Source organism: Choloepus didactylus, chromosome 12, assembly GCF_015220235.1.
Source record: "Choloepus didactylus isolate mChoDid1 chromosome 12, mChoDid1.pri, whole genome shotgun sequence".
In the NCBI taxonomy this organism is placed as follows: Eukaryota; Metazoa; Chordata; class Mammalia; order Pilosa; family Megalonychidae; genus Choloepus; species Choloepus didactylus.
In genome coordinates this window covers 85537493-85559143 of record NC_051318.1, presented here as the reverse complement: position 1 = coordinate 85559143, position 21651 = coordinate 85537493, and the positions used below count along the sequence as shown (strand labels likewise).

The following is a 21651-nucleotide window of genomic DNA, read 5'->3' as shown; positions in this document are numbered from 1 at the left end:
CTTATGGTTTCAGAAAACTTCTTATAGAAGGTAGTCTATAAAGACATACCATGTATCCTAAAACTTATATTGAATAGGACATTCACCAGATGATAAAAAAGTTTTCAATTATTTCTAAAGTTTTATCTATTAAAGGAATGGTGCCTCTTCATTAGCTTTCTTTTTGTTTGTTCACTTACATTTGTTTTCATTGGTTTTAAATTGCCTTCATTTATTTTTTTAATTTTCATTTTGAAAAAATATCAAACTTACAAGAAAGTTGCAAAATTAATATATAAAGAATATATAGAATGCCAGTACACCCCTTGTGGTGATTTGGAGCTGTATGTACCCCAGAAAAACATGTTCTTAAACTTAATCCATTCCTGTGGGTATGAACCAATTTTACTAGGAACCTCTGATGAGGTTAATTCCATTAAGGTGTGACCCACCTCAATCAGGATGGGTCTTAACCCAATTATTGGAGTCCTTTATAAAAAGAGAATGAAATTCAGGCAGATAGAAAGCCACAGAGAGAACAGCCAGAAGCTGAACATAAATGGAACCCAGAAGAGAAGGGAGAGAACAGGAGACACCATCATTTGATTTATATGTGACAAGCTAAGGATCAAGGATGACTGACAGCCAGCCCCAGAATTCCAAACTTCAGAAAGAAAGCATTGGCTTGATGACATCTGGGTTTGAACTTTTTCCTAGCTTCAAAACTGTTAGTTAATAAAATCCCATTGTTTAATCCAGCCCATTGTATGGTATTTACTTGAGCAGCCAAAGAAATGAATACAACCCTTCACCCAGATACCCAGATTTACCAACTTTTAGCCTTTTGCAACATTTATTTTTCCTTCCTTTCTTCCTTCCTTCCTTCCTTCCTTCCTTCCTTCCTTCCTTCCTTCCTTCCTCTTTTTCTTTCTTTTGTTCTATCATCTACCTACCTATCAATCAATCATTCCATCATGTATCTATCTAATCAATGTATCTACCTACCTACCTATCTGCCTATTTATCACTAAACATTCAAGAGTAGGTTGCATACATCATGCTTCTCTAATACTTAACACTTCCAGGTATATTTCCTGAGAACAAGGACACTCACTGTGTAACCACCTTAAGTAGAGCCACCGTGTTCAAGAAATTTAACATTGTGATGAAGCATACAGTCCATATTCCCTGTTTTCAGTTGTCCTGATAATGTGCTTTTTTTTTTTTTTTGCCTTTATGCATTTTGTTTCCCTGAGTTGTAGATCCTAGATTTCTAGGTTGACACTGGGTTTTGCCTTATGACTTGTATTGAAATAAAGATCAGTTGTGGAAAGAAAATATTTCTGATGATGATGATATTTCTTACTTTAAAAAAGTCTGTAAATTCATATATCTGGTTTCTGAACATATGCATTAATAGCTGTTGGTCCTCACAAATCCCACTTTTAGAAGTAGAAGTTATTTTCATTTAATGTTTGTGAATCATTGAAATGGAATGATTAGTTACCAAACTAGCTTTCTGGAAAACCAACTCCATGTCTGTCTAGAAAACAGGTCTTCTAAAACCATCTAAGGGGTGTTCTCATCAGTTTAATATTCCTTGGATTTTATGAACAATTTCCCAAATGGAATTCCTATGAACACTATTTATATTTCAGAATATTGAAGGAGGATGTTTGAAGTCATTCTATTTTACCTTGTTCTATTTCCCCTCTCATTTGAGATGACCTTGGAAAAACTTAGTCATTACCTTCTTACTTTAGTACACATGGTCTAACAGTGTCTGAGATTTACACCATGATCCACAGATTGAGGTAATGAGAATATATAGCTGATGTTACAATGCAGGTTTATTTTCAGTTGGGGTGATCCATTAACCTATGACTGATAATTAACAGGAATGAATTTTTTAGATTAATGCAATTAACCTAGCAGAGAAAAGAATGCCCAATTGAGAAATTGGACAAAGAGAGAAGTTCCATTTTGAAGACGGTGCTATCCTAAAAACTAAAACATGTGTTACCTGGTTGAACACAAAGTGAGGCTACTTGTGACACTGTAGTGGTGAAGGGTGGATATGCTAAATGTCTACAGGATATCCTGAGAATTCTGGGTGACCCAGGGTTATGAAAGAGTAAAAATATGTGGAGCACCAAAGAAAAATCCTAGGTTTTCTAGGTTTTATTTAAATCCTAGTTTAGATATAACTGACATAATCAACTTTAAATATCCTCCCATATCATATAAGACTCTGCTATTTATTTGTAAAATTGTGTAACTAAGATCATGCAACAACATCCTACTTTCAATCATTTTGACCATAAGGTTGTGTTTATTTGCTTATTTGAAGATTATACATACACCCAACCTTTGAAATAGGGTTAACAGATTTTGTAAGCTGTAGGAGATTGCTTTTATCCATTGTACCCTGCCATTGTCTAATTTGCTCTCCCATATGTTTATTTACACTGCAATGCACTTTTGCATTTTACCTAAGGGTACTCCAGGAGTGTCTAGAAATGTTAACTAACATCTCTAACGTTTTTTGACATTGTATGATCCCTGAGGAAACTATGGTCATGTACTCTAATTCTTCATTAATTATGACTTCTACTTATGCAAATTTGATAATTCATTGGAGAGTGGAAGTGATGAGTGAGTTGACTGTAAGTCCTCTCTAGTTAATTGATACTTCATTTGTTATCCTGCATTAAGGAGAATTACACTAGCAATATACTTTCCTCAACCAGAGTTTTATGCCTTTGATATTTTGCCTCATGGAATCTGTCTCTTGCTTTCTTTAATGATTCAGTGACTTCTTACCATTTCGCTTTTTCATCCTCTAACCTAAACTAATTAGTTTTTGTCACTAAAATAACTATTTCTACCATTTCTCTTCAGAGTGATACAAGTATAATGAACAGTTCCTTGAATTGTATTTTAACTGTTAAGTACATAGAAATGTGAAATTTTGAGAAGTGAGTCAAACTTATATTATGCATGCAATGTAACATCACTAATCTGTTTCTCATCTTAAAGCTCTTTAGATCTTCGTAGGACAATGACTTCAACCTGTAAAATGATATTTTAAGGAGAGCAGACATTTCAGTGATTCTAAATTTAAAGTTCAAAGATTATCTCTAAGGTTGATCTATTGGAATTACTTACCTGAGCCAAAGTAATTCAAGTAATGCAGGTGCAGTGAAACCCTACTAATTTTAAATTCAGAAGCACTGAGGAGTGAGTTGGATTATTGGAGGTAGCACTCAGTTGATCTTCTTTCCCTCTCTTCCTTGTCTTTTAAAGCTTGGGCTTTTAAAAAGATGCTTCAGAAATCCATTTGCTCACAAGCATTTGATTCATTAATTCTGAAAGACTATTACAAAGGTCTTTAGTGAGAAGTTCAGAGATACCGAAAACCTAAGAGAGAATATACACAATTAAAAGAAAGAACACTATAAAAATGTCAGTGAATTAGAAGCTCCGAAGTGAATCTTGGGCAGAAGGGAGAGCATATTCTAACAGGTGAGTCATAACATTTATTTTTAAAAAAGCCTGAATACTCACTCAGTGGGTCGTTGGAGTTGGAGATAGGCAGAAGAATACATCATTTCGCTTTTGGCCCTGTTATACGTATTCTCAGTGTGTATACTGGAAACCCTTTATATTTATTATTCTTTAGCAAGTGCTCTAAAGGAATAAAGAGAATATAGATGTTGTAAGTATCAAATTATCTCTAATTAGAATAGGTAACTAATTTTTACTTGGAGGCCTAGGGATAAACTAAATTTACCTACATGAGATAAACTAAATTAATTGTCAAGAATATTCTTCTTTCATCATTTTGAAATAAATCATGTCATTTATAAGAGTAGGATGACATTGTTGTCATTATTAAAATATTTTATCCAATACTACCTATGAGGTGTATGTATATGTGTGTGTGTAAAATGTAAGTATAAATAGGTACACACAGATATATATGTATAATATATAATATATAGTTTTATGGTAGGGAAAATACTGCATAAAATACTGTTTCATTGTTTCATATTAAGGGACTGTTTATAAACTGAGCTTTTGATGCTTACTGAATTGTATGCCAGCATCAACGCAAGCTATGTTCAACCATGAAATAATAATGGGTTTTATATTTTTATCTATTATGAAAAAATTTATTTACCTAATGTCATCTTCCATTTATGTGAAGTTTGTAGTTTGCTCATTACTGTACTGATACAGTGAAAGTAAAAAGTTGCATCTTACACTGTTTTGAAATTAAATAATTTACAGTTTAGCTGGGAGAAAGAAGCATGAAGTACTACTGGATCTGTGTGTTGAGGCAGAATTAGAATTATAGAGAAAGGAGATGGGGAAAAGAAAGGGCCTTCAAGATTGGGGAATGTTCGGAAACAGAGAAGGGAAAGGGATGGCTAAGATGTGTTAGCAGGCAGAGAAGGGAGCTCTGCTGTGCGGACATGGGGCTTCAGATATGGTGGGAAATATGCTGGAGCCCTGCCCTGGAGAGCCTGAACAGTCAAGCTAAATGGTAGGTTACTTAGTGAAGAATAAATATGGTTCACAGAAAAAGGAAAAGAATAAATAAAGAGTGAGAGAGGACTAATGTTGAAAAAAAAAAAAAAAAAATAGTTGCCCGCTCTCAGGAAACAAGAAAAGAGACAGACCAAAACAAACAAATAAATGCAAAAAGGTCTCATGAAGGACAGCTCAGGCAAGACTTTGGTCCCAGCAGGTCCTCAGGTCCTCTTCTACCATTTGTTGCACACATGACAGAAGCAATCATGACATTTTTCCCTCCAGAGCACAGACTTGATCAGCACCAGAATTATTCACTAGCTAGTACTCCAAGCACTCTCTCTCAATAGCCATGGGGCCAGGAGTTGGAGCCTATTTGCCATCTTAGAGTGACTCCTTAAGAGTTAAAGAAGCACGTGGTTTGAATTCACTAATGTTATTTTTACTTGCAATGAAGGTATACAAGGCATTTCATTTTTTGGTGGTACAGTAATAGGAGACTGCCTACCTAAACAGAGTTTTAAGGCTATGTTTCATAAACAATGGTCTGAAGACAACCTCCAGCACAATCTCCAGATGTCAGAATCTTCTGGAGACTTCTGCTTAGGCATGTTGAATGAGAATCCTTGGCAGGGGACAAACAGGTAAGGTTTTAAGCAAGCCCCTTGGATGAATCTGTTACACAGTGGAGTTGGAAATAAATGCTTGTATAAGGAGCGCTCAGAAGGGTAAACTTTCTGAGTATCAGCACTGCAACAGCAAAAGCTGATAGAGCCAAGCTGGTTCAGATACTTTTCTTCATAAAACCTGGACAATTTATTTTAATTCTCAACTCTAAAAGATATCATATATATTAGCTAAATTAAGATTAAATTGTGTAACTATCTTTGCTAAATGATAATACAAAAAACACACAAATAAATGCATGTGCATATACACATTATACTGAAAGGATATATTGATATAGCTATATTGTTCCTGATACTGAGTACTGTGATGGCTACTTTTATGTCTCCATTTAGCTAGGCTATCATACCCAGTTATTTAATCAAACATGAGTCTAAATGTTGCTGTGAAGATATTTTATAGATGTGGTTAACATCTGCAATCAGTTGACTTTAGGTAGAGGAGATGACCCTCAATGATGTGGGTGAGCTAGATTCATTCAATCAGTTGAAGGCTGTTAGAGCAAAAACTGAGTTTTTCCAGAGAAGAAATTCTGCCTCAAAACTACAGCATCAACTCTGTCCTAGTTTTCCAGCCTACAGGTTTGCCAGCCTGCTCTACAGATTTCAGATTTGCCAGTCCCAACAACCACATAAGACAATACCTTAAAATAAGTTTCATATGTGTATCCTATTGGTTCTGTTTCTTTGCAGAGCCCTGACTGAAACCCTTACCAATGCTTTAGACTATGTGTTGGCGTGAACTTGGCTAGGAATAAGCAGGCTGTCCCTCCTGACTGAATCCACTTTCTCTTTTAGTCTGCTGGTGCTGTATCATGTGTTATCCTTTCTCCTTCTGCTATGTGTTCTGTAACCCTGATAGAGTGCTGCCAATAGTCAGTTCCTAATAAAGATGTGTTAAATTGAATTGTGCTTGATTTTCCCATCTGGCTCTCTGAAACAAAGTAACATGCCATCCAGAGCTGTGGAGGAAGGAAAGCTTTCTTAGCTTTTCATAGGTGGACAGATTTAAGCCATATCACATTTAGTATGATATTCGGATTCATTACCAGCAATCAAGCAAAGTCTTCTTTGAAATAATAACATTTAAAGCCAGATTCCTTGCTACATTCCTTCACTTTCCCCCATATGTGCTTTTTAACATTTGTGCATTTCCTCATTTTGCCTAAAATATCTTTCTTCCCCATATATTCTATCCCTTCCCTACCTCTGCTCCTGATTCTATCCTTCTTTGATCTCCCCAGTAAGAATGCATATTTTCATCCTGAGACTATTCTTAATATACTTCTCTTATGACTCATGAATGTATCTTATTTTGCTTAGTATTATGGGCAGTATAATCCCTTGCTTATTTATAAATACTTCAAAGGGCAGATTCTGTGTGTTTCCCAAGAACCTAGGTCTCTAGATTAGGTATATACCACGGGTGTTCAATTACGTTTGCTGAAATGAATGAATGAATACATGATTAAGGAAGCTGGCTTTGGGAGGATTGTGTAAAGACAGATTCCTTTTTGTCTCATTGTCACTATAAAGTGCCCTTGCTTAAAAAAAAAAAAAAAAAAAAGTTGCCCTGATCTGTACACAGAGCCACTCTATCACTATTGAAAAATAACTGTCTTATATTTGTAAAACATCAATGGATATTTTTGAGGTCTTCATTTGTGTATAGTACCATATCTCCCAGGTGAAGAAAATACAATGGGTATAGAAGCAATTTAATTATTTATTTATGATGAATTGACATTCCACCTGAGTAAACACTCGTGCATTTATTTTAATTATTATTTCTAGAAGATTTAGAGATAGTTAAGGAAAATGTGCTATAATGCCTGAAAGTCTATAAATTAAAAAAAATTAACAATGGACTCACAGATTTTATGATGAGAGGAAAGTGAGATGGGGAGAACATGCTATATGTTTAAATTTATTTGAATTCATTGTAAGAGGGACAGATCATATGAGGTATGTATAGTCTATTGAAATGCATAAAAATGAGTCTGAGATTGATGTTCAGTGAAGCTCATTCAAGTAATCCAAATGACTTTGAAAATAAATGTTCAGAACTTTAAAAACTCCTTCTGAAAACATAAATTTGGAAAAAGAATACTTTTCTTAGAATATTTCAATCTTAATTTCAATATATTACCACAAAGAGCAGTCTAGTCTTTCATCAAAGTGCCAAAGACTAAATAGTAATTTATTCTTGGAGACAGTGGGTGATAATGGTTTGTAGGATGGGAGTAAAAACCACCAAAGATAAAATAGAGTTGCTTTACTAGATTTTTTAATCAGGATTTTCTGTATTATACATAACTCTATCCTCCTATTTCAGACTATGACACTGAAAAATACCAGAATTATCAAATTTAGCTATGGGTTAATTCATTTCCCTAGGAACGCTAACATTGCAGAAAGTAAAATTATTTTTCACTTTTGGGTTTAGATTATTAAGTTTTTTTAAAAAGGTTATGCAAAATTTTCTGATCAAGTGTCTACAGACGATTCTCATAAAGATATAGTTAAGACACTATAAAAAAAAGTATTTATCAAATGTCTTTGGGCAAATTTTGAAACGAAGGCGATAGACTCATTCTTCCATTCTTCCTCTCCCCAAATAATGGGAAAAGATAACCAAACAAAAATTTTATCTTATATGAATGTAGCCTCAGTTTTTTATTTCAGCACATTTTACTGAAATATGCAAAACATTTGAAACTTTGAAAGCATGTAAAAAATGAATACAGCAAAATGCAAGCTATCCCTCAATGTCATCATTTGGAAAGGAAATTAGGAAGCCATTATACATATTTTCTCTGAATTTGCTTTGAAATATGCATAGATTCACATGACATTTTGGTAAATGTATTTCCCTAAGAAGCAGCCATGCATTCAGGAAGTGTATGATTCGGCAATTACTAAAGAAATTATTCATTTTTTGTGTATAAAAAATAAATAGTTATATTAAATACATATAGCCTGTCAGAATGTGACTCGTGGTTGCCTCCGGCAATAGCAACATATGAGCTCTGCTCATTCAATTTAATAATACATTTTCAATAATAAATAAATTAGGCAATAAATTTGTATTATATAATGAAAACTAGAAATAACTCTCTCTCTCTTTCTCTCTCTCTCCTTCTCTCCCTCATCTCTAACTCTCTTTGTATCTTCTCTCTCTATCTTTTTTTAATGCTCAAACTCCACTGAAGTCAACATCTTTGAAAAATAAAACAAACACTGTGCCATGAGAAAAATAAACCATACAAAAGAAGAAAAGGACAATAATCAGCATGATTAATAAGTCTTAAGAACTATTCCTTATAATTTTATTGCTCTTTTATATTTCAGACTTGTTTACATGTCTAATATTATTTTGTCTTTATAAAACCCTGCTAGGTCTATAATGTTATTATGACAATTAAGCATCAGCAGAAAGCAAGGTCATTTGAAATTGGGTGATTGACAGCTCACATAGGAAGTAGTAATTCAGCAGCATCTTTAGTTTGAGAGTACTGGTTTCTTTTCTTAGGTCCAGATTCTTTCTACAGAACAAAAAAGTTGGCACTATTGGTATATTAATTCTGCCAGTTCCATGGCTTGTCCTTTTTGTTGCTGTTTTTATTAGGGGAGTTGTAGGTTTACAGAAAAGCTGGCTTGTCCTTTATTCATACCTAAGAATGTTAAATTCTCCTTCTTTTCCTATGCCCTAAAACAGAAACATAAGCCATTGCAAGGGATTTTCCTGCTTTGATCTCAATGATGAAGGCACAGTTACCAGTCTATTGGGCTGAACTGGACCTGTTATTAAATACTGAAATGACTTTGAAATACAGAATGATGGGAAATCAGCATTAGGCATTAAGACAAGATAACTGAACTAAAGCAGACAATATATTGGAATTATTACCAGTTTTTAATTCATGAGACTTTCAGCATTAGATATTAAGAAAAGATAGATGAATTACAGCAGACAATATATTGGAATTATTATTAGTTGTTTAATTGATGAGACTGAACAGTCAAAATACATACAAATCCTGAGCCATACAATGTGGCTTTTAGGGTGAAGAGAGCTGAGATTTTTGTAAGTTAGAGCTGAAACCTGACATTTGCTCAAATTCAAAAGGATGGACTGTGGAAGTCTAGTGGTGGTGGTGGTGGGGGGGCGGTATCCTGGTATTTCCAGTGTTTTCCAGTGAGTGTCAATATGTTCTAATGTGAAGTCATCATCGATGAGGTCTGAGGATATGTATGTATCCATTTGTGAAGGAAGTCTCTGGGATTGTGTAAGATACATGATTGCTTACATGGGGCATTGCGCAGTAAAAGCAGGATGGGTGTAGAATTAGACAAGTATGAGTCTTAATCCAAGTTAAAACATTCAGCAACTATGTGTACTTAGAAAGCTGAGGTTCATGTTTTCTACTAGCAAAATGATGAGGAGTTGTAATAGTTAAATATTTAAATAAAATATGGCATGTGGATGCTCTCTAAATATTTATATGGGATTCTCTCATCTTACTCCCTGTAGATCCAATCTTGCCCTCCTCCATCTTGCTCTTTATGGACAGTACCAACAGTTGCAGTCTCTTCTGGCTCCATCTTGGGTTCAGCCAACAGATGGCATCAATAGGATAATGGAGAATGGGGAAAGAAATAAGACTAGGTATTTATTTCCACAGAGAAGTGTGCTGTGTGTTTTCCAACTCGACATGGATTGAATCGTTATTATGATAATCATTCTCATTATTATAATTATTAAAGTTTGCTCTCATTCAATGCCATGTCAGGTGCTATGATAACATTACCATCAGGAGATTCATAGGAGGTGCCTTGAGACTGGGAGAGCTTTCAAGGCGGACATGAAAGAATAGTCAATATTTCAGGCTTTGGAGAATTATCTAAACTGTTGGAGGTCATTAAGAGTCTCAAAAGTGTTAATATCCATCAAAAATGTACTAATTTACTAAGTATTTGTATGTATATGTACATATACATGCACACACATATGTATACTTAATAGGGAATTGTGGAAAATGTGCATCTACGATATTTATATTTGGTTATATAGATATTTGTGAATGTAGAAATAAGGGAAATGACTTTTATCTTTTTCATTTTTGAGAATCATGAAAAAATATGTTATATATGTCTTCCTGGGAGTGGCTAAGACAGGAGTTGTTGGGAGAGGGAGAAAGACGCCTCTGCCTTCAACCCTGAGAAACCAGGCCCTGTGATCCCAGCTGGGAGCAAGCCCATCCTGGCTGAGTCACTGTGGGGACTGGCTCCATGCTTTCAGAGACAAGCAACAGTAAGCAAAGTCTACTCAGCTGCGAGGCAAAAAATGGAAGATGCCGAAAGTTACACTTAATGAATAAAACATTTTGGCAAAATATAAGAAATAGAATGAGACCTAAATATGTTATTTGAGGAGGCTAAAAAGCACATCAGTTAAATAATTTAAGTAGTCTGACTTTTAAACATTACACCCTGGCGGATATTTTCCAATGACTTTCTCTGAAGCAGTTTAATGCATTTCAGAGAAAATCAGCCGATTTACTTTTACAAAGCCAGAGCGAAATAAATTAAGACAAGAGTATCCTCTTAGTAATTGTTGAGAGCATTCCTTTTCTTGACATTGCCTATCAGCGAGATTTCCAATAACTCATAGTTTCAGGCAGTTGCTCCTTCTGCCTCATTTGATTGGCCCAGGCATTGGGATTGATTGCTACAGGTTTAATATAGCTACACCTAACGGCTTGCAGATTGTTTTATAATCAAGGCTTGCTTGAAATGTCTATTAAAGTTTGCCCTGGGATTCAGAATGCCAAAGTTCCTGGGACAAATGACTTTCTCCATCCAAGTCAGGTTTGAAAACACTTCCTAACAAGATAGCATAGTAATTGTTTACTCCTGAACTTATGAAGATTAATAACAACAAATCAAAAATTACAAGTCAAAATAACTTCCAAGTACTTTTAGAGGTAGATAAGATTTTTGCAGGCCTCTAGGAGAAGGAATTTATCATTTCAGCCTATTGGTGACAAAAAGGGTAACAAAATCCTGATGTGTGATGTTATTTTTGCTTGGAGTGTTGGCTGTCAATATACAGAGACGACAGGATAAGATCTGATAGCCATTGGTTTCCTTGAAACTGGGGCATTTTTAGATCATTTGAACTCTGGTTTCCCAAGGATAAGCCTATGTGTATTTAAATATCAGTGGGAAGGACAATAAGTTGACTCATCCCCCAAATCTGGTCTGACTTATTGTGGAACCAGAATCGGTTGTCTCTGATGATGTTTTAAAAGGATTCCCTGTGTGATGTGTCTATAACTGTTTAATTTCTTAGAACCCCTGCAGAGTTAATTAACTTCAAAATGTCTAAAATTTCAGTCATTTTCCAAGATATCAGTGGAATATGTCTTAATATGCATAGTAAAAGCAATGATGTAAATGAAGCCTCTGTACATTTTAAAGTGATACAAGCTAAAAGAAGACCAAAAGGCCTCAAACTGGCTCTTTAAGAATAAGTTGACAGAACAGGAAGATGAAGATAAGTATGAGAAATATAATTGTGAAAAGATTCTACAAATAGAGCTTAATGGATGTGGTTGTTATGGAGGCTGAGGGTGCACTAATCTGGTTTAATTGACATCAGACCAATTTTAACATGCTCACTCTTACCAACAGAAAGTGATGACAGATTTCCATCTTTGTTCACAGAGTCTGAAACAAACTTTTCTTAAGTTTAATTCAGTAAGTATATTTAATATATGCAAGATAATTGAATATTTCTAAATGTATTTGTTTATAAATATAATACATACAAGTTTATCTTCTTGGATTTTGATATATCTGAGAGTATTTGAAAAAATTTCAGGGTGACTATAATTAAAACCTAAGAAATAATGACATCACTAGGGGACTAAGATGAAAATGTTGGACCCTATCTTTCCTGGTTTAACATCTTATATCAAAATATTTCTCCTCAATGATTCTGGTGCTTTGACTAGTGCATTGAAAGTTAGTTTGCATAAATTTTCAAGAGATACAAGGGTGAGAATTTCTTTACTTCTATAAATGTCCTACTTACTCTTATGGGAGGATTAAGTTTCTGTATTAAACTCAAACTAAGAATAGTTCAAAGAAAGAAGGAAAAAAATTCATCAAGTTTTCAAGATAATTTGGAAATGGGATGTGTATGAAGCCATAAAAGGAGGTGAAATCTACCAACTTCCAAGGGGACAGGGAGGTGGTTGTGAAGCTAGTTGCATTAATTATAAATTACAATATAGCCCTATTCCTGTGACTGCAAAATAATATTTTTCCTTAAGATATATAAAATAACGTAATAGAACGTTAAACTAACAGCTTGTCATTCTGCTTCAATCATACCTTTTCTACCCAATTGCATTTGTGCTTTGATTTGACGTTTCAACATGCACAATAATTTGTATCTCTTCATACATATATTTCTTGTCATCTTTTTGACATTTGTTATTTTGGCCATGGTTGGTTGAAGGTAATGTGAGATTAAAATTAGTTTTTGGTGATTTGCCATCTGTGATTATTTGAAATCAATGTGAAAATAAAGGTGTGGAAATTTTTTTTGTTTTGTTTTTATTGTTGGTTTTTATTTAGCCCCTGGTGATGTATCAGTGTCTCTTTTTGGGGGAAATTGGAACTGGAGAGAGTAGAACCAGAAAAAAAATGTAATATGAGCACTATATAATTAACAAATGTCTGCACAGATCAAAATTCACTTGTTTAGTTTAAACAATATAAAATTACATTATTAGTAATGTAATTTCATTTGCTTACAAATTATCATATTTGGTATATTTTTGTATAAGCACATGGTATAATGCTGGAAATAGGTTTTGTATAAATGTTTTGAATTGCTCTTCTGATAGTTGGATAGGAGCAAATTAAAAGCCATTAGAAAAAAAAAATCCTCTTTTCAAATTTTCTGGATCTTCACATTTCTTATTTGAGGTGCCTTTTATTTTCTGAGGACTAAGAAGTCTCTTTGACAGGCTTTACCATTTAAATTTTACCCAAGGTAGGTCTATTCTGAAGAGCATCAAAAATCGATAAATTCATCAGAAAGTCAAAATTCATACCCTTTTTATAAAAAAGTTTTATGCAATATTTTATGGTGGATGTAGATGAGCCATCTTTGAGTAGTTCTCGAAAAGATTCTATACTTTAAAATGTATAAAACTAATTAATGCTTTTTCTATTTAAATATTCATACTAATGTGTAGAAACTTTGGTTTTAGGAAAAACACTTAGCCAGAAATATAATTAAAGAATTTAGAAAAACACTATTATTTATAATCCACTGTAGTTTAAAGGTTAAAAGTTCTGAAACCAATTTTATTAGTTGTTTATATTTAGCATTTAAAGTAAGTAATAAAGAAAATGTAAATAAAATGAAGTTCGTATATCATGCCCTTTATGACAGATACAATATTTGTGGCTGGCTTGCTGCTTGGAATTAAACATTAAAGAAAGGAAAAAGAAGCATAAATCAGTATTTACATTGGCAAATAAATGTATCTTCAGTTGATTAGAGTAACTATGGTGTTTTCAGACAATGTGGATTCTGTGGCAGTGATTTTAAATTCTGTACCCAAAAAACAAAGGGATCCCAATTTAAAACCAAACTGAACCAAATTCAGGTGGTATACATACCTGGATTCTGTTTTGTTTATTTGCCTAATAAATGAGTTGTAATACTCAGTCACTGATTAATAACGAGAAGATGAGGCTGGGAAGAACCAGGCTGTCTGATCTTGGCAAGTCTCCCAGAATCATCATGCATTGGAAGGATAGCTTTGGTTTCAAAAAAATACCTCAATGATGAAGATGAAGAATCGCTTGTTTCATGACGTCCCAAGCAGCAACTCTACAAATAAAAACAACACAGACAGTATAAGGCTTTTTACTTTGGGGAAACATTCGGCAAGCTTACACTTATGGTAACCTATATATATTTTATAGAAATGATGGAATTTATACTGTGGCCTATTTGGCCAATTTTGAATTAGAGCCATCAATACAAATTCTTTACGTTGTAAATTGCGTGAGTAAACTCATGTTTAGTAATGAAGATGATAAATTAAAGAATACATGTGATTTATCACTTCTTCCTGGAGAGCACTTTTAGCCATAGCAAATGTAAATTAAGGTGACACTACAAAACAGATTAGAAAAGGATAGTATGCAAAATTCCAGAGATTAACAGTGAGGAGAGGAGGCATTTTACAAAAGCACTGAAGAAACTTAAGTGCCTGCTAGTATCTGAAAGAATCAGCATTATTTAAATAATCCTTTTCATCCAAGAATCCCAGGACACTTACAATTATTTCAAATTGACTTTCGCATGCTAAAGTGTCCATATTGTAACTGAAATCCTACAGATCAAAACGAAAATCTGAGTGCCTCAACTTTATTAAAAACTTTACAAAACAGAAAGAAAGCTATAACGGATCCCTCTTGGTAAATTATTCACAAATAAGGCACGTGTGTGGGGAAGATGAACAGAAAACTTTGTGCTTTGCTAATACTGTGTGGTGGGATAATTTATTGCAATATTCATTTCTATTTTATTTTCTCTGCCAAGGAAGAATCAGAAAGACTGGGAGTTCACTGTGTTTTGTGCTCTGCATTTTTTCTTCTGTTATGAGAAGGGCTTTGTGTTTCTTTGCTTCAGGGGTCTTGCAGGGTCCAAAGCAGAAGGTGCTTGAAAATAACCTCTTTTTCTGGCTTTTGTGAAAGTACAAACCAGGGGTCACAGATTCAAACACCAAAAGAGCCAGGCAAGCTCCTAAATTCAAAAAGCAGTCTGGATTTAATTTTTCCCACAGAGGCTCAATTTGGTTGCATACATGTCTATGCAGGAAGAGTCTTGACTTTCACCAACAATTGTGCTTTCTCTGATTTTTCTTCAAATATTTAGATTTTTCTGATCTATCTTTCTTTTTCCTTGTTTTGATAGGGACATGGCTATAGAGAAATGTTTCTCTTGTACAAGGAAGACAGTAGTGCAAATGTGACGGCAAGCTGTGATGACCATTGGGTTAGTGTCCATGGAGACTCCAGTGATGATGGTTAAGGAGTGTGAAGGGAGTAGACATGCTCTGCTCCAGTCCCTGTCCTCAAGACGGATTGCAGGCCCAGTTTTGCCAGATTTTAAATCTAGGCAATTAATTTAAAATTTCTCGTCATTTTAATACTAGTAAAAGACTTATCTGGCCAGCAAAACACTCATCCCCTTCTTTCTTCAAGTATGCTAGGGTGCAGAGAAATTTATGTGAGGGCAACAGCCTCATAAGTGTCCACTAAAATGTGATTTTCTGGTCCTGTATCTTGGGAATCAAAATTAGAGGCAGTATTGAGTTTAGGTTAAAACCATAGATACTGGGATAATGTTGTGGAGTTCATAGTTCAGTTTTGTCACTTAATAAATGTGTGACACTGGAAAACATATTTAAACTTTCTGAGTCTTGATTTTCATCTGTAAAAGGGATAATAATGGTACCTAACCTATAGTTGCAAGAGGATTCAATGATTTAATACAAGTCATGGTATACGGCAAGCTCTACACAAATATCTATTTCTACTTTCTAGGACTTAAGCTGTCTGAGTGGTGGTTGGTCCCATTGAACTGATATCCCTCAGGTTGTTGCCATTGCCTCTGGTAAGGGAGATCCCCCAACACAGTGCCCTCTTCACCCAAACCTAGAGCTATCCTGGTCAATATCTTCTTAACTCTATCAGAAGTTCTTACCTACATTCTCCTTGCCATTGTTGCCAGTGAGTTTCACATGTGTGCCAGTTTGAATGTATTATGTCCCCCCAAACGCCATTATCTTTGATGTAATCTTGTGTGGGCAGATGTTATCAGTGTTGATTAGATTGTAATTCTTTGAGTGTTTCTTTGGAATGCACCCCACCCAGCTATGGGTGATGACTCTGATTGGATAATTTCCCTAGAGGTGTTGCGCTGCCCATTTGGGGTGGGTCTAAGTTGAGTCACTGGATAATAAATGAGCTGATGGGCAGAGGGAACTCAGTGCAGCTGTGAGTCACATTTTGAAGAGGAGCTACAGCCAAGAGGGACACTTCGAAGAAAGCACAGGAGCTGCAGATGAGAGACAGTTTGAAGACGGCCGTTGAAAGCAGACTCTTGCTCCAGAGAAGCTGAGAGAGGACAAATATCCCAAGTGCAACCAAGAGGGACATTTTTGAGGAACTGAAGCCTAGAGAGGAACATCCTGGGAGAAAGCCATTTTGAAACCAGAACTTTGGAGCAGATGCCAGCCACATTCCTTCGCAGCTAACAGAGGTTTTCCGGACACCATTGGCCATTCTCCAAAGGTACTCGATTGCTGATGTGTTACCTTGGACACTTTATGGCCTTAAGACTATAACTGTGTAACCAAATAAACCCCCCTTTTTTAAAAGCCAATCCATCTCTGGTGTTTTGCATTCCGGCAGCATTTAGCAAACTAGAACAACATGTAAAAGATCCTCTAGGTTTGATTAATTCTATATTCAGGAAGAAATGAATATAGGCAATGGGAACTTGCAATCTATAGGTCAGAAACAATTGCTAAGAGAATTCTGCAAATGTATTCAATCTTTTGTCATTTCATCTCAACCAATATTCATTGAGCACTTAGTATATGCATGGCAGCAGATTACTCAGGCTGGGTATGTGGGGAGGCTAACAAATTACAAAAGCATAGTTCCCATATTTTAAGAGTTGGATTTATAATCCAGTAGCAGAACAAATATGTTCAATTGCATAGTACAGGACACAAGGCAAATACATTTTGGCTCACAAGAGCATATAAATACATCCTGTATAGCAACACAAAATATGAAGTTATGACTTCACACTGAGTAATGCTTCTAAGAAGAGGCAGAAGTATTTGATCTTAAAGAATCTGTAGAGATTCAATTGGGAGAAAGAGAAAAAGCACAATTAAAATAGGGGAAACATTAGGGAAGATTTGAGGATACTTTTCCCTTCCTCAGAATTCTGAATTTGAGATGTGTAAGGGGGATGGAACTATAGACAAAGATTGGATGGTCAGAGCCATGAGTCCCAGAAGATAAAATCCTGATTTTGCTCTCTAAGCAATAAAGAACCTTCTGAGGTGCATAAAAAGAACATGAAAAGACCCAGATTTGTGCTTAAAAAAAATATTCTGGTAATAACATGTAGGGTAAATATGAGAGAAGAACAGTCAGGTACATGTGGACTAAATACTCTCACTTTCACATTTCTTCCTTATGAGTTTTTTTTTGTTTTGTTTTGTTTTTTGAGAGGTGGGGTAGATTCAATATCTATTTCTTTATTATGATTTGTAGGAGATTTGTGGGAAGAAAAAGGTGCATGGGTACTAACCTGGTAGCTTTGGCCAAGTGTTAAATCTTTTCATGTCCACAACTTGCCTAAAGCAACATAAGTGAATTGAACTAAATTAAAAAGGTAAAGGAAGACTAAAGGAAATGAAGACAATTATCTCCATTATTTAGATATAAAAGAGGCACAAATGACAAGGCCTTAGCTAATTGTCACAAAACAAGCAAACCTGAGTTTTGATAAAGAGCACTAGGCTCATGTGTGCAGTTGGACAGAACGTCAATAACATGAATTAGAAGAACATAAACACTCATTTGTCAAGAGTCCATCTTTGCAGAAGGTCATGGTGGTCATTCTGTTTAATATTGTTTTAGTAAAAGATAATCTGTTGGTTCTAGAAAATTTTTTTATTGTAAAAGAGTTTCATAGGTACAAATTCAACTCTGCAGGAAATTCTCTTCCTTTATTAATATTTTAGTGCGGAGGGTTGAGTTGAGTATATTATTCAGTTCTGGTCTGTGCTCATTTTATTTTATTTTTTTCCTTTTATAATTGACTGCCCACCCCTTCCCTACCTACTGGCAAGTTTTCTATGTGTTCTCGTAAAATGTGTATTGCTGTTTTGTGTACATAATTTTTAATGTGCATAAATTGATTATGCCATAGATCTCTTTTTCTTGCTGTTTTCCACTAAGCATTACACTTTTAAAGTCTCTCCGTGTTTCTATATGTAGCTCTATTCCATTGTTTCTCACTTCCACATTGAATTCCATAATGTACATTGACTGCATGTTACTTATCTACCTGACAGTGGTCACCTTGATCAAGTCATTTCAACACTCACAATAATGCTTGTGATGAATACTCTTATTTATTTCCACTAGAAATCTCCATGATAATCTCCTAGGAATGGCATTGCTAGGTCACAAGTAGTACTTTTTCATACAGTTATAAACAACTGGTTCTCCAAAATGGATGCACCAGCCTCTATTCTCACCAGTAGTACATGGACATTCCTACACCCCCACACTCTAATTTATACTTGCGATAATCTGGCTTCCTAAGGTTTTGCCAAACTGATGCATGCAAAATGATACCTTATTAGAGTAAAGAATTTTCAAGTCTTTTATTACTAGTGGGTTTGATTATGTCTGCAATATGCATGCTTGCCTTTTTGTTTTCATCTTCTGTCAATTACATGTTCAGATCTTTTAACCATTTTTCCCAATATGATTTACATCTTTTCCTTGTTGAAATAGAGATTCATGATTTATTCTGCATATAAGTTATAGAGACCTTGCAGAACTAGCTTTTCAATCTGTAATCTGTTATCTTTGTCCCTAGTAATTTTTCACTGAGCATAAATGTTTAATTTCATTGTAATCAAATGTGTCCTTGTTTTAACATTATTTATTATGATGATGATTTTGTTTCGCTGATTTTGGTATCAGAAGTCCTTCCCTACCTAAGGTAACAATGGTCACTACATTACCTCAAATTAATTTTAAAATTTACCATTCACATTTTAATTATTTCTAAGTTTCAGGTTGAAGCAGCTGTCTCCATGTTATCTCACAGATCTAATCTTATTTGCCCTTTAAAACAGAGGAATGTCAAGATAAGAAGAAGAAAGGATAAAGATATATCATAAACCAAAAAATAAAGAAATTGAGTCCTATGGTAGGGGAGAATACAAAGAGGAGTATATCTGCAGGATTAAATCACATAAAAGTTGCCAAATAGTGCATTATCATGGATGAGGAACTTTAGATTGAGTCTTCAGAAAACATTCTTGCCACTAAATACTTAAGGATTACAAAACAATTACCCCAGATAAATGACGACAATCACATGCCCTGGAAAGATTTATAGCTTCTAAATTGTAAATGCTAAAATATCGTGTACACAAACTGGTGCTTAACAGATGTGGGAGTGGATTTTTAGCTCATTTCTAGTTATAATTTGCATATTAGATTAACTATTATTCATTGTTTACCTGGCTATGCTGGCTTAAGAAGAAATGTTGTGCAGGCTCAGAACATATAATGGAGCAGAAACAAAATGCAGTCGTACATAAACAAAAGTAGCTATTAGCTTAATTTACCTTAAATAACAATTTTAAACAAGTGCGGGTCCACTCTGCTTAAAGGAAGTGTTTGTTTATTCTTTAAGCAAACATAAATTGAACAATGACTCCTGTTTTCCAGTTCCCTCGATTCTCTATTTTCCACCTAAAATAAGTAGCTTCTTTTTATTGGAATAACGGTGACGGCCATCATTACGCATATAAAGGTAAGGCATATTCCCACTTGTTACCAAATACTTTGACAGCGGAAACTTAAAGTTCAAAGCTGGTATCGCTCAAGTGAGCTCTCGCTCTACGCTCTATGCGCACAAAAGCCAGTAATTCCGTGTCACCAAGATTTCAAGAAAGGAAAGAGTGTTAGCAAAGGCTAGCCCAGCGGAGACAGGACAAAAATCCTCAGATCTGTCTGCCCCAGCTGGAGAGGTGGTGGATTTTTAAAGCTTGATTTAGGATACGAGTCCGCAGCACCGCATATTTACCTAAGGCGTGTCTGGCGCTGATCGGTTCCTGATTTGCAGGAGTGAGTTGTGTTGCCGGAACTCGCCCTTTTCTTTAAGGTCCGATGCTTCTCCTTCCTGTTGTTTCTGCTTAACTTTGGTTCCGCCGGGAGGTACTTTATGTTCTGGAGTAATTTTAAGTTCAGATTTCTCCACTCTGCCCATACTGGCATGGTTAGGACTGGTTTTAACCGGTTCTGTGAGGGGGATAGGAAAACAGGAACTTACCCTGCAGTGAGAAAAGTCCCTCATAATATGCATGAGGAGGTGGGTTTAACAAAAAGCGGAAGTAAGTGGAAACTTGAACAGTTAGTAAGGAAGAGCCTACTTTAGGACAGAGTTAGTGAAACGTGGTTTAAAAACTATGTTTTGTTGTGTGTGTGTGTCTGTGTGTTTTTCCCCTCTTAAACAGACCTCTTTCAACCTTTAGAAATCCTGTTGGTCTGAGATAGGTTTCTTAAGGTATTCAGTGCTTTGATGCTCACCAGAGTAAGGGCTATATGCAACTGTCAATAAATACACATGAGGAGAAAAAGCATTATGAAATCACTCAAGATAAAATTTATTGGTGAGAACTGGGGCCATTATCATCAGTCAAATGTCTCCTTCCATTTCACCTGGGTATATTGCTTTTAATTTTGTTTTTAACTCTCCAGGGAGCATATTGCAGAAGCTAGAGGACTGGTAAGGATTCACTCACTGATTTATAGAATGCACAAGCCTCCTGGCCTTAAGGGGACTGACGTTTACCTGAGTAATTCTTCTGCATGTAGATGATGACACCTTCTTAGAACGGTGATAAAACACCAAGTCTGTCCAACGTTAAACCAGCCAGGCAGAGAGGACAGCTACCTTCTCTCATCCTCATTCCTACTGATAAGATTATATATCACTGGGATAATGGCATGTCTAATTTGAGATATGAAATGCCTCTTTGTTCTCTCACCTAGAGTGAGGAAAAAGCATTCTGAAGTTTGTCAGCTCTCTAGGACTGATGGCACCAAGTTGATTCTCAGTGGTGGCTGCCATTTTACTCAACCCTAGGAGAATGTGTGCCCTGTAAACCAATTTGAAATTCATTCAGATGATTTCGCCTTGAGTATCTTCACAGAATAGGGTCAACAGCTGGGAGCAAGGATTATGACAAAGTATATGAAGGTAGTCCCTCTCTCTTCTTCTCTTTCTCTCTTTTTCTCTCCCTTTCCCTCTTCTCCATCCTCACTTTCATTCTTGCTCTCACTCTTACTCTCTCATAGTGGAAGGAGCCAAGCACTTGTGTTTTGTTGACCTGGATTCCATTCCTGATTTGGCGTTTAATACATCTGTGCAAATGTTGGTAAGATATTTAACTTTTCTGAACTTTAATATCTTCATCTGTAAAATGAAGGTCATAACACTTACCCCACAGTATTGTTGTAGGGATTAGTTAGAATTCTGTATTTAAAATGCTCAGATGCTTAGCATAGTGCCTGGCAAATATTT

The 21651-nt window shown here is 35.3% G+C and overlaps 1 long non-coding RNA gene across 1 annotated transcript; it reads right to left on the bottom strand.

The window, feature by feature from the left end:
- Positions 1–1811: 1811 nt before the first annotated feature.
- On the bottom strand, positions 1812–20316 carry LOC119507095. The gene is made up of 5 exons (XR_005211132.1): positions 20152–20316; positions 13905–14118; positions 3547–3669; positions 3148–3399; positions 1812–3051 (listed from the first exon to the last, which is right to left on the bottom strand). It is a non-coding gene; the product is annotated as an uncharacterized LOC119507095 (long non-coding RNA).
- Between the last annotated feature and the right edge of the window lie 1335 nt (positions 20317–21651).